Genomic DNA, 16,206 nt, shown 5'->3' on the forward strand with positions numbered 1-16,206 from the left:
AGCTTGAGTGCCCTACCATCCATTCTTAATTAGCACATTCGTTTAGATAATATCACCAACTTTAACACCTGTGTTCTTTTTTGTTGTCTGTGACATCTTTTGATGATCTGCTTCTATCACTGCTTGTTTGTCCCTACAACCACACCACCCCCTCCACTTCTCTCCCCCCACCCAACCCACACCCCCCCAACACACCTTAAACCAGCTTATATTTCACCCCTTTCTTGAATTCACTCAAGTTGTGTCGAAGGGTCATGAGGACTCGAAACGTCAACTCTTTTCTTCTCTGCCGATGCTGCCAGACCTGCTGAGTTTTCCCAGGTAATTCTGTTTTTGTTTTGGATTTCCAGCATCCGCAGTTTTTTTGTTTTTATCTTGGTGAATCTCCTCTGCATCCTCTCCAGTGCAATCACACCCTTCCTATCACATTCGACCAGAACTGCATACAGAACCCCAGCTGTAACCTAACTAGCATTTTATACAGCTCCAACATAACCTCCCTGCTCTTATATTCTATTCCTCGGCAAATAAAGGCAAGTATCCCGTATGCCTTCTTAACCATCTTATCTACCTGTGCTGCTGCCTCCAAGGACCTATGGACATGTACACCAAGATCCCTCTGCTCCTTTGTACTTCCTAGGGTCCTACCATTCATCGTGTATTCCCTTGCCTTGTTAGTCCTCCCAAAATGGATCACCTCACACTTCTCAGGATTAAATTCCATTTGCCACTGCTCTGCCAATCTTACCAGCTCATCTATATTGTCCTGTAATCTAAGGCTTTCCTCCTACTATTGACTACACCACCGATTTTCATGTCATCTGTGAACTTACTGATCATACCTCCTACATTCACGACTAAATCATTAATGTACACTACAAACAGCAAGAGTTCCAGCACCAATCCCCACAGTACACCACTCGTCACAGGCTTCCAATCGCCAAAACAACCTTTCGACCATCACCTTCTGCCTCCTGCCACTGAGCCAATTTTGGATCCAGTTTGTCAAATTGCTCTAGGTCCAATGGGCTCTTACCTTTTTGACCATTCTCCCATGTGGGACCTTGTCAAAAGCCTTACTGAAGCCCACGTAGACTACATCAACTGCATTACCCTCACCTACACAACTGGTCACTTTCTTGAAAAATTCAGTCAAATTTGTTGGACATGATCTCCCCCTGACAAAGCCATGCTGATTATCCCTGATTAATCTCTGCCTCTCCAAGTGGAGATTTATTCTGTCCCTCAAAATTTTTTCCAATAGTTTCCCTACCACTGATATTAGACTCATGTAATTGCCTAGTTTACCCCTACTACCCTTCTTGAATAATGGTACCACATTCGCAGTCCTCCAGTCCTCTGGTGCCTCTCCTGTGGCCAGAGAGGATTTGAAAATTAGTGTCAGAGCCCCTGCAATCTCCTCCCTTGCCTCACATAGAAGTCAGGGATACATCTGATCTGGGCCTGGGGATTTTTTTTTTGATTCATTCACGGGATGTGAGCTTCGTTGGCTGGGCCAGCATTTATTGCCCATCCCTAGCTGCCCTTGAGGTGAAGGTGAGCTGGCTTCTTGAACCGCTGCAGTCCATTTGGTGTAGGTACAACCACAGTGCTTTTAAGAAGGGAGCTCCAGGATTCTGACCAGCGACAGTGAATGAACGGCAATATATTTCCAAGTTAGGTACAAACTGCTGCTATTGTGCATTGGTGGTGGAGGGAGTGAATGTTTGTGGATATGAAGCCAATCAAGCAGCTACTTTGTCCTGGATGGTGTCAAGCTTCCTAAGGTTGTGGGAGCTGCACTCATCCAGGCAAGTGGGGAGTATTCCATTACACTTCTGACTGTGTCTTGTAGATGATGGACAGGTTTCGGAGAGTCAGGAGGTGAGTTACTCGTTGCATGCGTCCTAGACTCTGGCCTGCTTTTGCAGCCACAGTATTTATACAGCTAGTCCAGTTCAATACATCCACTTTTAAGCCCGCTAAAATCGCCAATACCTCCTCCCTTTCAATGCTAATTTGTTCAAGTATATCACAGTCCCTGATTTCTAAACCTACATCTACCTGTAGTCAGACATACCACATTCTGAAAACAAGTGCAGACATTTTGTTATTGCAGACATATTTTAAAACTCTTGTAACTAAAGCTGTTGCACACTTTGGAAAAAAATGTCATCTCTGCACTGTTCTGAGATATTAAATAAAATATACAACACAACGCCCTTGCAATAAAGGTCATTCAAATTGCTAACTGGACCTGCATGTTAATTTGTGTTTTGTGCACAAAGGCACCATCCCACAACACCAACATTTAATTTCTCACCATTTAAAAATAAGGTTTTTCTATTCTTCACATTGAAGGGAATAATCTTACATTTCCCCACATTGTATTTTTTGCCAGTTTCTTTATGTCGAGTTAATGTGTCTATGATGTGTTTGCAGACTCTGAAACCTGCTTGCAGCTTACTTTCATACCTACCGTTTGCTGTATCGTCAGCAAACCTGAATACGTTAGTCAGTCCTTTCATCTAAGTCATTATGTTGTTGTAAATATCTGATTTTTTTAAATTAATATATTTTAGAGGTATGACTTTTAGTTTGGGTTTAGAAGTTTTAAATGTAAGATAAATGGAAATACTTGGTTGAGAAGCTGGTAAACAAACCTAAAGTAAGTGCAATTACATTTCAAAGAGGAAGTCCTATTGTGTGACTGGGGTGTGACTGGGATGATGGTAAGTGGTATTCACACCTAGGATTATAGGGGCCACTCTAGATTTCTCAAGTGGAGACCATTTGTCTTAAGGCATCTTGAAAAGAGGCACTGAAGTTAGGATGTGAACTGGAGAGATTTAAATTATTCATGCAGTTTTCCCAGATCAACTAAGCTCTGAAAGCAGCTTGTAAACAATGGGTTTCTTGATGGGGTCAGTGAGCTTGCAACAATTAACAAAGATTAATTTAAAAGCAGCAGTAGAAAAGCTGGAACTTGAGTTAGAAGTGGGGCCACAATTTTACACCTTCAGAGGGGTCACACAGCAGTTTTAAATTTGCACGTGAAGACCTTGGGCGGGCGTCCTGACATCATCGCGCAATCGTGCGATATTACGGTCAGCAGGCGCATGCAGGGATTGTTGCCCACCAACAATTAGAGGGGCAATTAAGACCATTAAAGAGAAAATTGTTCAGGATTTTACATGACCTGTGCGATTTAATGCTCAGCACACGGAACAGGCAGCCATCACATTTTTAATTGAAACTTGATCCAGGGTGGGACAAAAGGCAACCAGAACCTTGGCAATTTGAGTAGGTAGGAGCTTAGGTGTGAGTTTGTTGAGGGTGCTTTTCACAAAGTTCATTGCGTTTCCTGTGTTTTCTGGAGTACTCTTTGGGTTACAAGCTTTCTCAAAGGCTCTGTTGAGTGTCCCCTTCAATGCGCTATCCTGTGCTATCTGTATTTCAGTGAATGGGGATTGTCTACACTGCTGGTGAGACCTCCTCCAAAGAAGAGGAGAGGGCCAGAAGGGAGATGCGGCATGTCCACAGACAGTGTCCCGGAGTTTGATCTGTGGGAAGAGAGTCACAGCCAGAGGGGGAGCTGGACCAGCAGGAAGTGCAAGGCAAAAGGGTTCGTAGAAGACACCATAGCCTGTATTTTACCCATGGCGAGCATGCGTGATCGGCAGGCCTGGGACCCGTCGGGAAACAGGCCCCTGACCACGATCAGACCACGACCATGAGGGCGCTGCACCAGACAAAAAGAGCTTGGGAGGAGGTGGCAGTCCAGGTCAGCAGCCACGACGTTGTGTGGTACACATGGGTGCAGTGTCACAAAAGGATCAATGACCTGCTGCGCTTGGGAAGAGTGAGTACAGTGTTGGCTTGGATCAGTGTGGTGCAGTGTTAAAGGCTGGCCATCCCCATGGAGCTCAGGGGTGATAGAGTCTGAGTGCCAACTGTCAATGACGCCAAAGCTGGCCAAGGGGGTGAGCCCTGGCTGCTTGAACTGAGTGCCTTGCAGCTCGAGGGCCACGACACAGGTGTGCCATGCGAGGTGATCCTCAGGTGGGGCTGGCCAGGCTGCAATGGCGCTGCAGGTAGAGAGTGGACTAATCAATGCTGCTCTGTCCTTTCAGAAGATGAGCCATAACAACATAGAGGTGTCACGGACAGGCGGAGGCCCCCCAAACCTCCTAATATTAACCAGATTTGACCAGGACACCTTGGAACTGGAGAGGCACCACACACCTCGTTCAATCAGTCGTGGAGAGGCCTGGGTGTCAAACAAAGGTAAGACAGCAGGGCACAAAGGTCAGAGTTTCAGATGGTGCAACCATTCTTGTGCAGTCTCATCAGTGATGACAGCATCAAAACTGGAGTCCCCATTGATCATTGAAAGACGATGGCACCATGATGCAGGTCTGCATTCTCTCACTAGGGTGCCTGGCATGGTCAGAGACAGTGTGATGACTTAAACTAATGACATGTCATTGTTCTCCCTTAGATTCACCAGCAGGCACTTGTCCACAGGACCCCGAATACCCACCCCTGATGCCAGAGGACCACCAGGCTTCATCTGCACCTACGCCACACCCACTCTCTGAACCAGGCACCAGCGCAGATACCAGCATCGTGGTGGGCGTAAGATCTTTGGGTAGAATGTCAGTGCACAGCGGTGAGGGCACTTCACAGTTGCTTGGGGTGAAGACGAAGGCAAGGAGTGCCCAGGGCACTGGCAGTTGGAGGGCTGCTGGAGACCAGGGCGATGCTGAGTCAAAGGCAGATGATGAGCATCTGGAGTCGTCCATTAGGCGGCAGATGCTGGGTGTGTGGTAGGATCTGGCGGAGATCCATGAGGCTCTGCGTGTCAAGGTCTCTGGAGGAGTCCATGCAGAACATAAGCACTGTGTTAACCCTCATGGCCAAGCGCACTGCCTACTCCATTGAGAGAATGGCAACTCTCATGGTGGGGCAGCTCCAGGGGCAGAGTCAGGGGTTCCTCAGGCTGTGCTCGGACCTGCAAGCTAGGTGCCCGTCCATTAATGTTGAGTATGGAGGTCGAGAGGGGCTTCAGATTGATGCACGAGCTGCCTGATGTCTCTGCGGGCTCCCCTCAGGGCGCATTGGGTGATGGCAGCAGCTCCTCTGCCAGTGACCATGGCATCTGATGAGACTGTGATGACTGGGAAGATGCCAGCTGTGGCACTGGCTGCTCTCTTCCAGGCTCCACTGGTTACAGGGCAATTGCCAAGGTCATCGAGGCCGATAGGACAGCACAGTCAGCAGGCTGCCTCCAATGCCGGTGCCAGCAAGGGGGGGCACCAAGACGTAGCATTTGCAGACGCAAGTTTAAGGTACCATGAGCATAAGAGGGACTGGTCACATGTGATCTTCTGTTCTGTAATGTTTTGTTTATGTTTACTGGTGTGGAAATGAACACCAGAGGTGGTAATGTTAATTTGTTTTGAGTGTGAAAATTACATAAATTTTGTTTTTGTTGTAATGGCCTGAGTATGCTTCACCATTTTTTTCTGGTGCAGGGTACGCCAGTGGGTAATGCTGGACAGGAGTAGCTAAAAACTTTTTGCACAGGCACTGAGTGGACTTTGGGTTCAAATGAAAGGGTCATTTCAAACATCCGGGACGGAGGTGACAGCCCGGCACAAGGTGGAAGTAGATCCTTGGCAGCCTGTGCAAAGAAGCATTGGATCAAGGTGTCCCTGGAGGTTACCGAGGTCTGCCTCCATGTCCTCAGTGTTCTCCTCACTTTGCTCCTCTTCTGACTCACTACTGGATTCGTCGTCTGTGGCCTATGGAGCTGCCTCAAGATCCTCTTCCTCCACTGGGTCCCCCATTGCCAGAGCCAGATTGTGGAGAGCACAGTATGCAACCACTATCAGTAACACCTGCTCTGGGCATATTGTACTGCATCTCCTGAACAGTCCAGGCATGGGAAGCACATCTTCAGAAGGCCAATGGTCCTCACCACACTTGTGGAGGCATGACTCCTATTATAACACTGCTCTGCTTTTGTTCTTGGGTAGCAGAGAGGAGTCATAAGCCAAGCCACCTTTGCAACGGATAACCCTGGTCACGCAGCAGCCATCCATCCAGTCAGGCTGGAGCACTGGATAACCTTGGCACCTGGGTCTCTCATGGGAGCTGCCAGAATACCTTGCACAGACTTGCAAAATCTTCGTCTTGTGGTCACAAATTATCCGGACATTCACTGATTGGAATCCTTTCTTGTTGACGATCCTGACTGACCCACTGGTGCCTTGATAGCCACATGGGTGCAGTCGATTGCACCCTGGAAGAGGGGGAACCCAGCAATCACCTCAAACCGTCTGGCTCACTCAGCCTGCCTGGCCTCGTCTGTACGGAAATAAATAAATGTCATTACCTGCCTGAACAGAGCTTCTGTTGCCAGCTTGGTACAACTGGGGACAGCTGGTTGGGACACTCCACACAGATCCCCCAATGACCCCTGGAAAGAGCCAGAAGCATAAAAGTTGAGGGCCGCTGTGATCTTTAGAGCCACTGGCATAGGGTTTCCCTCAAACAGTTGGAGCTGATCTCAGGCTCAATCATCTCACAAATGGAGGTCACAGTCTCCCTGGAGAGCTGGAGCCTTGTTTGGCACTGCGCCTCAGACAAATTGAGGTAGCTGCATCACTGTCTGTAAACCCTGGCAGCAGGATAGTGACATCTTCTGCGGCCCCTTCCACATTGGACTATCTGTTGGCCCTGCGCCCCTTGTGCTTGCACCCCTCCTCCCACAGATCCTTCCCCTGGAAGCTGCATAGGAACATGTGGCCTCCTCTCCCTTCTGCCCCTTTCTTCCTCCTCAGAGGAGGTCCCTCCAGTGGAGACCACAATCAATCCCCATTACCAGGTTAACAGTAAACTGTCTGATATCTGGAAAGGTACACACAGTCAAAATTCTCCAGGGGGCCTTGGAGACACCAATGAGTCCTGAAATGAAGCCTGGAAATGCTAAGAATAAAGCTCAGAACTGAGATGAAGCTGTCATGTTCAAATAAACAACTAGCAGTAAACTATCTCCTAAACTCCTCACTACTCACAATGGCAATGCTGCTGACCCTTTTTATCCCGCCCTTGGGTGAGATTTTGCAAAATTTGGGCTGCCCGCCTGCCTGTTTTGCCTGTGTGATGAGCACAAAATTGCACAATGTAATCTGGATCACTTGGAATTTTAATGCCCTTAAGTGGCCACTTAATTGATGGCGGGTGTGGCTCCGAAAACCATGTGCGTCTGCCGACCTGAAGGTTGGGCGCATAAAGGATGACGTTGGGACGGTCGCCCGACATCTTCTTGCTCTATTTTATGCCCGATTGGGTCGGGCGTGTGCCTGCCAGGAGTAAAATTCTGCCCCATTATACTGCTGCCTGAGTTTACAGGCAGCACTCCAGCTACCTGGACATGTCTGAGGTCCAGTGCCAAAGGAGACTTTACCTCTATAGGGACACTATGACCTCCATGGCCAGATGATTGGCCCAGGCATTGCCTCAAACTGTATAGTGGCCACCCAATACCACTAACTGTTAAGGTGACAGTGGCCCTGAACTTTTTCGTCTCCGGTTCTTTTCAAGGGCCAGTGAGAGGTCTATGTGATGTTTCCCAATCTGCTGCCCACAGCTGTGTGAAGCTGGTCACTGACACTCTGTCAGACCAGGTGGTGAACTTCCTTCATTTCCAGATCAACAAAGCCAGCCAGGCTGAGCTACCCAGAGGCTTTGCTGCAATTGCTGGATTCCCCGCATCCAGGGAGCCATAGATTGTACACTTGTGGCCATAAAGGCACCAGTGGGTGAGCTGGGTGCCTTCATCAACAGAAGAGAGTTCCACTCCCTGAACATTGCGACCACACGACTCAGACTTTGCAGGTCTGTTCCAGGTACTCTGGTTGCTACCATGATGCGTACATCCTATGAAACTCCCAAGACTCTTGGTCACTCCAGCTTGATTGGACGGTTGTCTCCTGGGTGACAAAGGCCATCCTCTGAAAAGGTGGCTCATGACCACACTCCAACACTCAAGGACAGAAGCGGAGGAGAGGTACAATCGAAGTCATGGCTCTACAAGGGCGGCTATTGGGAGGACCTTTGGACTGCCCAAGATGAGGTTCTGCTGCCTGGACCTATCAGGGGGAGCACTTCAATATCCTCCAGAGTGTACAATCTAGCTATTTCAAGGAGGTTCCATTGGAGGATGATGACAGCGAGGCAGCTCCTAGGCCCCAGAGGACGATGCAAGTGATACGTCTGAGGAGGAGCCGGAGGAGGCCCAGGGTGAGGACATGGATGCGGAAGTGAAGAACCTTATGGGAAGCAGGGAGACCAGAGAGGCCTTGATTCTCCATTCTTTCAGCTAGGAATCCAAGCCATGGCTTGAAAGTGAAGCCAAGGGTGACGATCCCTTATTGAACATTCCTGATGAGGAAATCCTGTCACCCTTACATCAAGCAACGACCTTGGAAATAAAGTTTGAAGCCTTTCCCATCTGTCACATGCCACTCCTATAACCATCACCTGTGAAAAACATGAAGCACAATCAGGCCATGACATATAATGAAATCTTTTTTTAAATTCATTCATGGGATGTGGGCTTCGCTGGCTGGGCCAGCATTTATTGCCCGTGCCTACTTGCCCTTGAGGTGGTGGTGGTGAGCTGCCTTCTTGAACCGCTGCAGTGCATATGGTGTAGGTGCACCCACAGTGCTGTTAAGAAGGGAGTTCCAGGATTTTGACCCAGTGACAATGCCATTGCATCTGCTTCTGGGCACACCAATCGCGTGCACACAACACGCATGAAAATCAGGCCTAGATGTTACAAAAGCAAAAATAATTGGTGTTGGCTCAACATTGAACCTTAAAGAGGAAAAGGCTAACCCACATAAAACACAGCTTGAGCTGACTAGGATTCGATTGTAGATGAAGCAGCTTGAAATAGAAAGAGAAAAAAAAGGGACCTGTGAAAACTTGAAATGGGGTTTCAGAGACAAAAAATAGAAAGGGTGGAAAGAGGTAAGGAAAGAAACAGAGTTTCAAAGAGTGAAAGAAGCAAGAATCTTTGGACTGGATAAAGAGGGGCTTTGTTTACATGAACAAGGAGTAACGGAGTAAGGTCCTTAGGGTTCTTGACTGGTGGATGTGGAAAGGATGTTTCCTCTTGTGGGAGAATCTTGAACTAAGGGTTACTGTTTAAAAATAAGGGGTCATTCTTTTAAGACAGAGATGAGGAGAATTTTATTCTCCAAGGGTAGTGAACTTGTCCCCAAAGTGTATACATTAAAATTTTGAAATTTGAGGAAAAGGAAGAATCAGACTTTTGGAGAATTTGCTAGGGAGAAAGAAATATTGTTTGATAGATGGTTGCAATCAATTAAGTTATAGGAGACATTCGTGAATGTGAGGGAAGTGTTATTAATGGAAAAAATTAAATAAACAGCATCCCAATAGCTGTTAGGACTCAAGTCTTTAATATAGGGAAGCCACTGTATTGGTTTAACTCTCAGACACCTAGGTGGCAGCAAACCATCATTTTGCATTAATCATGCAATTTTTATATTAGGAAATGATATGGAGGGGAATATGGTTTCAGCACATCCCAGGGTGGTGTGCAAAAATGCTGAAATTGTTCCTGCAACTAAAAACCCCTCACCTATTTGGAATCCATTTGCGCAAGGACCTGATTTAAGTAAAGAAACTAATGTATCCACCCCTTTATAGAAATTATTTTTCTTTATTCTTCATGGGATGTGGGCATCACTGGCAAGGCCAACATTTGTTGCCCATCCCTAATTGCCCTTGAACTGAATGGCTTGCTAGACCATTACAGAAGGCAGTTAAGAAGTTAAGAATCAACCACATTGCTGGAGTGTTTCCATCCCTCCCTCCCTCCTCAAACCTAAAAAAAAAGAGGAAGAGGCAGTGCCTTCAGGAGTGCATCAGAATTGCAAGGGACACTCTTCTGAAAGTGGATTTTAAAGAAAAAGCAGCTGATTGGTGAGTAAATCCTGGGAGCAGACTCGGATGAAGGAGCACTGGAGCGATGAGTATAAATCTAGCTTACCTCGGGGATTCGCAGCCTTGTTTCCAGGGAGCAGACTCGGAGGGAGGAGCACCGGAGCGATGACCTCGGGGCACAGAGTAACTGAAGCCAAAACTGAAAAAGTGACGTCACAGGAAAGCTGTGGCCTGATTGTTTGGTAGGAAATCAGCACCAAATTTGAAAAAAAACACTGCAAAGCTAATTAATAAATTAATTAAGTCGAGATGGCTGGGTAGGTGATCTGCTGTAGCTATATGAAGTGGGAACTAGCAGATCCCATTGCGAGCCGCAGTGACCGCAACTGCAGCAAGTGTTGGTAGCTGGAGGTACTCTGGCTCAGAATTGATGAACTGGAGTCCGAGCTCCAGACGCTGTGGCACATCCAGGAGGGGGAGAGTTACCTGGACGCTTTGTATCAGGAGGCGGTCACACCCGGTAGATTAAGTACCTCAAGTCTGGTCAGGGTCAGCAGGGTGTGACTGCAAGTGAGGCAGGTAGAGGGATCCTGTGTTCAGGAAGAGGAGCCTCAGCTTTTGACCTTGTCCAACAGGTACGAGGTACTTGCTCCCTATGTGGATGAGGAACAGGGCTGTAGGGAGAATGAGCCAGCTGACCACAGCACTGTGGCACAGGAGGCCATTCAAGAGGGGCGAGCAAAAAGACAAGTGGTAGTTTTAGGGGACTCTATAATTAAGGGAATTGATAGATTCCTTTGTAGGCAGGATCAGGAGCCCCGCATGGTATGTTGCCTGCCCAGTGCCAGGGTGAGGGACATTTCTGACCAGCTTGAAAGGATATTGGAAAGGGAGGGGGAGGATTGGTCCACATCGGGATAAATAACATAGGTAAGACTAGGAAAGAGGACATGTTTGGGTGTTATCAGGAACTAGGAACTAAATTAAAGAGCAGGTCCTGAAGGGTTATAATCTCCAGATTACTACCTGAGCCACGTGCAAATTGGCATAGGGACATGAGAATAAGGGAAGTAAACACGTGGCTAAAGGAGTGGTGCGGGAAACAGGGGTTCCATTTCGTGGGGCACCAGCATCAGTATTGGAACAGGAGGGATCTGTACCGTTGGGACGGTCTCCACCTGAACCGATCTGAGACCAATGTTCTAGCGAAAAGGCTAAAATAGGGTGGTCAACAGGACTTTAAACTAGAAAGTGGGGGGGAGGGAATGGTAAAACTCCAAGAAGTATGACTAATGGGAAATAAAGCAGTAGGTTACCGTGTGGGGGTTGGATTCAACTTCATGGAAAATTATGAAAAAACTGAAAAGAAAGGGAGAGCCCAAGAGAGGCTATTAAATTCTCCAGAACACAAAATAGGACAGAGTGTTTGGAAAGGGCTAGGAATCTAACTTCAAGCACATCAGATAAAGGGACGACAATGAGAAAGGGGCGGGAAATACAGGACTGAAGGTGTTGTATCTGAATGCACGCAGTATACGAAATAAGGTAAATGAGCTTGTGGCGCAGATTGAAATTGGCAGGTATGATGCTCTGGGCATCACGGAGACATGGCTGCAGGGGGTTTAGGACTGGGAGCTAAATATCCAAGGATATACTTCCTATCGAAAAGATAGGCAGGTTGGCAGAGGGGGCGGGGTTGCTTTGTAAGTAAGAAATGAAATTAAATCGATAGCAACAAAAGATGTAAGGTCAGATGATGCAGAATCTATGTGGGTAGAGTTGAGGAACCGCAAAGGTAAAAAAACCATAATGGGAGTTATGTACAGGCCTCTGAATATTATTCAGGATGTGGAGCACAAAATACACAGCCTTTCTATCTCCTGGTGTAAGAAAGGCAAGGTTACAGTGATCATGGGGGATTTCAATATGCAAGTACACTGGGAAAATCAGGTTGGTAGTGGATCCGAAGAAAAGGAATTTGTGGAAAGTCTACGAGATGGCTTTTTGGAGCAGCTTGTGGTGGAGCCCAATAGGGAACAGGCAATTCTAGATTTAGTGATGTGTAATGAGGTAGATTTGATAAGGGAGCTTAAGGTGAAGGAACCCTTAGGAAGAAGTGACCATAACATGATAAAATTTACCCTGCAATTTGAAGGGAAAAAGCTGGAATCAGATGTAATGGTATTACAGATGAATAAAGGCAACTACAGAGGCATGAGGGAGGAGCTGGCCAGAATTGACTGGGAGATGAGCCTAGCAGGAAAGAATGGAACAGCAATGGCAGGAGTTTCTGGGAGTAATTTGGGAAACACAGCAAAAATTCATCCCTAGGAAGAAGAATAAAGGGAGGACAAGGCAACCATGGCTGACAAGGGAAGTCAGGGACAGCATAAAAGCTAAAGAAAAAGCTTACAATGCAGAGAAGAGCATTGGGAATCCAGGGGATCGGGAAGCTTACAAAGACCAACAGAGGACAACTAAAAAAGAGGGAGAAGATTAAATATGAGGATAAACTAGCCAGTAATATAAAAGAAGATTGCAAGAGTTTTTTTTAAATATATAAAGGGTAAGAGAGGCAAAAGTGGACATTGGGCCGCTGGAAAATGACGCTGAAGTAGTAGTAGTGGGGAACAAAGAAATGGTGGAGGAACTGAATAGGTACTTTGCTTCAGTCTTCACAGTGGAAGACCCAAGTGACATCCCCAAAGTTCAAGAGAGTCAGGGGGCAGAGGTGAGTATGGCGGCCATTACCAAGGAGAAGCTGCTAGGAAAACTGAAAGGTCTGAAGGTGGATAAATCACCTGGACCAGATGGATTACACCCCAGAGTTCTGAAGGAGATAGCTGAAGAGATAGTGGAGGCGTTAGTGGTGATCTTTCAGGAATCACTCGAGTCAGGGAGGGTCCCAGAGGACTGGAAAATCGCTAAAGTAACCACCCTGTTTAAGAAGGGAGTGAGGCAAAAGACCGGGAAATTACAGACAGTTTAGCCTGGCCTTGGTTGTTGGTAAGATTTTAAGAGTCCATTATTAAGGATGAGATGTCAGAATACTTGGAAGTGCATGGTAAAATAGGGCAAAGTCAACATGGTTTCATCAAGGGGAGGTCATGCCTGACAAATCTGTTAGAATTCTTTGAGGAGGTAATGAGTAGGTTAGACAAAGGAGAGCCAATGGATGTTATCTACTTGGACTTCCAGAAGGCCTTTGACAAGGTGCCGCACAGGAGGCTGCTCAGTATTAAGAGCCCATGGTGTTAGAGGCATGGATAGAAGATTGGCTGTCTGGCAGGGGGCAGAGAGTGGGGATAAGGGAGTCCTTGTCCAGGATTCTCTTAAGGTTAACTTGCAGGTTGAGTCAGTAGTTAGGAAGGCAAATGCAATGTTGGCACTTATTTCGAGAGGACTGGAATATAAAAGCAGGGATGGGCTGCTGAGGCTTTGTAAGGCTCTGGTCAGACTACATTTAGAATATTGTGAGCAATTTTGGGCCCCGAATCTCAGGATGGATGTGCTGGCCCTGGACAGGGTCCAGAGGAGGTTCATGAGAATGATCCCAGGAATGAAAGGCTTAACATAAGAGGAACGTTTGAGGGCTCTGGGTCTAAACACGATGGAGTTTAGAAGGATGAGGGGGCATCTGATTGAAACTTGCAGAATACTGAAAGGCCTGGATACAGTGGATGTGGGGAAGATGTTTCCATTAGGAGGAGAGACTAGGACCCGAGGGCACAGCCTCAAGAGTAAAGGGACGACCTTTTAGAACAGAGATGAGGAGAAACTTCTTTAGCCAGAGAGTGGTGAATCTATGGAATTCATTGCCACAGAAGACTGTGGAGGCCAAGTCATTGAGTGTATTTAAGACGGAGATAGATAGGTTCTTGATTGGTAAGGGGATCAAAGGTTACGGGGAGAAGGCAGGAGAATGGGGTTGAGAAACTTATCAGCCATGATTGAATGGTGGAGAAGACTCAATGGGCCGAATGGCCTAATTTCTGCTCCTATGTCTTATGGTAACGTCCCACACAAGAGGTTATTAAACAAAATGAGCATATGGGACTGGGGCTGATATACAAGCATGGATTGAGAAATGGTTAATGGACAGAAAACAGCAGGATCAGTACTTGGGCCCCAGCTATTCACAATCTATAACAATGATTTAGATGTGGGGACCAAATGCAATATTTCCAATTTGATGTCAAAACCAGGTAGGATTGTGAATTGAGGAGGAGGATGCAAAGAGGCTTCACGGGGATTTAGACAGGCTAAGTGAGTGGGCAAGAACATGGCAGATGGAATATGTGAAAAACTGTGATGGTATCCACTTTGGTGAGAAAAACAGAAATTAATTCCTCTTTGAACTGACTCTAATGCCAACTGTCTCAGTGACCAGAACTGAACAGTTTAAATGCAATCTGACAAATATTTTAAATATCATTACTTTGAAGTATTTACATGGGAAGTTACTACACACCTATCCCAAGAGGGATTACAGTAGCAGACAAGCCATGAGGCTTAAAAACATGCTATTTATCCCATACTGTTTAGAGACAGTCAAGGAGATGTCGGAGTCACTGAACCATTATGAGGGAGTTAATGCACATTGGGGAGGTATTAGCAGACGGGATACAAGTTAATTGCGCCTATATTCAGAAAAAGTGGTAGAACAGAATTAGGCAACTACAGACCTAAGTACATAGCTAAAGGTTCATTGCTTCTCATTTACATTATCAACAGATTCATAGTAATGAACATCAGGAATGTGCTTATGAGTAGAAAGGTGGATGCAAAAATGCTGGTATTATTTTAAAAACACTTGATACAACAATGAGAGCAGTATAGGGTTCTTCTGGGAGGATGCATTCATAAAGGCTGAATGACCTTATCCATGGGAAGAATTTTCCCGTCTGCGAGCCGGAGCGGGGCCCAGTTGCCGACGCGTAAAATGACGCAAAGATGTCGGGCGGGTATCCCGACGTCACTGCACTTCATTTAGATTTTCGGTTCTGCGCGCCCGAACAGTCAAAGGCCTAGGAAGGCCATTTAAAACCTAATTAATTCAATTTAATTTAATGAGCTGCTCGTCCAACCTAATGTTGGTGGGCAGGCGAAGAGCCCAGACGGCCTTCACATTTTTCATGAAACCTCATCCACTGGCCAGATGAGGTTTCATGAAGTGTTTTAAAATCTCAAAAATTTATACATTCATTCTTTGACATGTCCGAGCTCGTGTGATAGTGTCACATGAGGGGACAAGTGTTAAAAACCTTTATTTAAAACTTCAGCACTGAAAATCCGTGCCTTGGGGAAATCTCTGCGCAAACCAGGGGCCACAGTCTCAGGACACAGGGCAAACCCTTTAAAACGGAGATGAGGAAAAATTTCTTCACTCAGAGGGTGGTCAACCTGTGGAATTCTCTCCCACAGAAGGCTGGAGGCCAGATCACTGGGTATATTCCAGAAAGAAAATTTCTAATTTTTTTGGATATTAGGGGCATCAAGGAGTATGGAGAGAAAGCCGGAATATGGCGTTGAGATAAAGAATCAGCCATGATCATAGTGAATGGCGGAGCAGGTTCGAAGGCCTAATGGCCCTACTCCTGCTCCTAGTTTCTATGTTACCATATTAGTGCTGAAGTTTCACTGAAGATCAAGACTGTTGTGCCCTCTTGGAAGAGATTAGTGTATTTCATAAAAGGATTTACAGAAGAAATTTTACATTTAGGTAGTGTAGAGACTGTGCAGTACAATATTCTATTAGGTTTGAAACTTGATACAGAAGTTTTAAAACTCAATTCCAATTACACCGTTTTTAATGTTACACCAGACTATATCTGAAAAAGAAAATAAGCTTGCATCCCAATAAAAGAGAGGAGAAATAACTATCTTTACTGCAACATAGCATATGATCAATTATAGCACGAAGGCTAGTGCTACATGAAGCACAGAGGTTTGAAGGAATGATTTGAAATTAGTATAGAAATGGCAAACCAGTATGCAAAAATCAAGCTATTAATTATATGCTGCTTGCTGATGTATGCCTATACGATCTATTCATTCTGGAAACAGGTGGGAAGTGCTAACAGGCAATATATTTGATGCTTCTCAATCCAAAGGTTCTCTAGACAAGTGTCCTTTGAATAGCGTAAGTAGAATTCAATCTTAGGCTGTTTGAGCACAGAATTTCCCTGCAAGTCTGTCTCCTTTTCTCCATTCTCTTTG

Source organism: Carcharodon carcharias, chromosome 3, assembly GCF_017639515.1.
Source record: "Carcharodon carcharias isolate sCarCar2 chromosome 3, sCarCar2.pri, whole genome shotgun sequence".
Taxonomy (NCBI): domain Eukaryota; kingdom Metazoa; phylum Chordata; class Chondrichthyes; order Lamniformes; family Lamnidae; genus Carcharodon; species Carcharodon carcharias.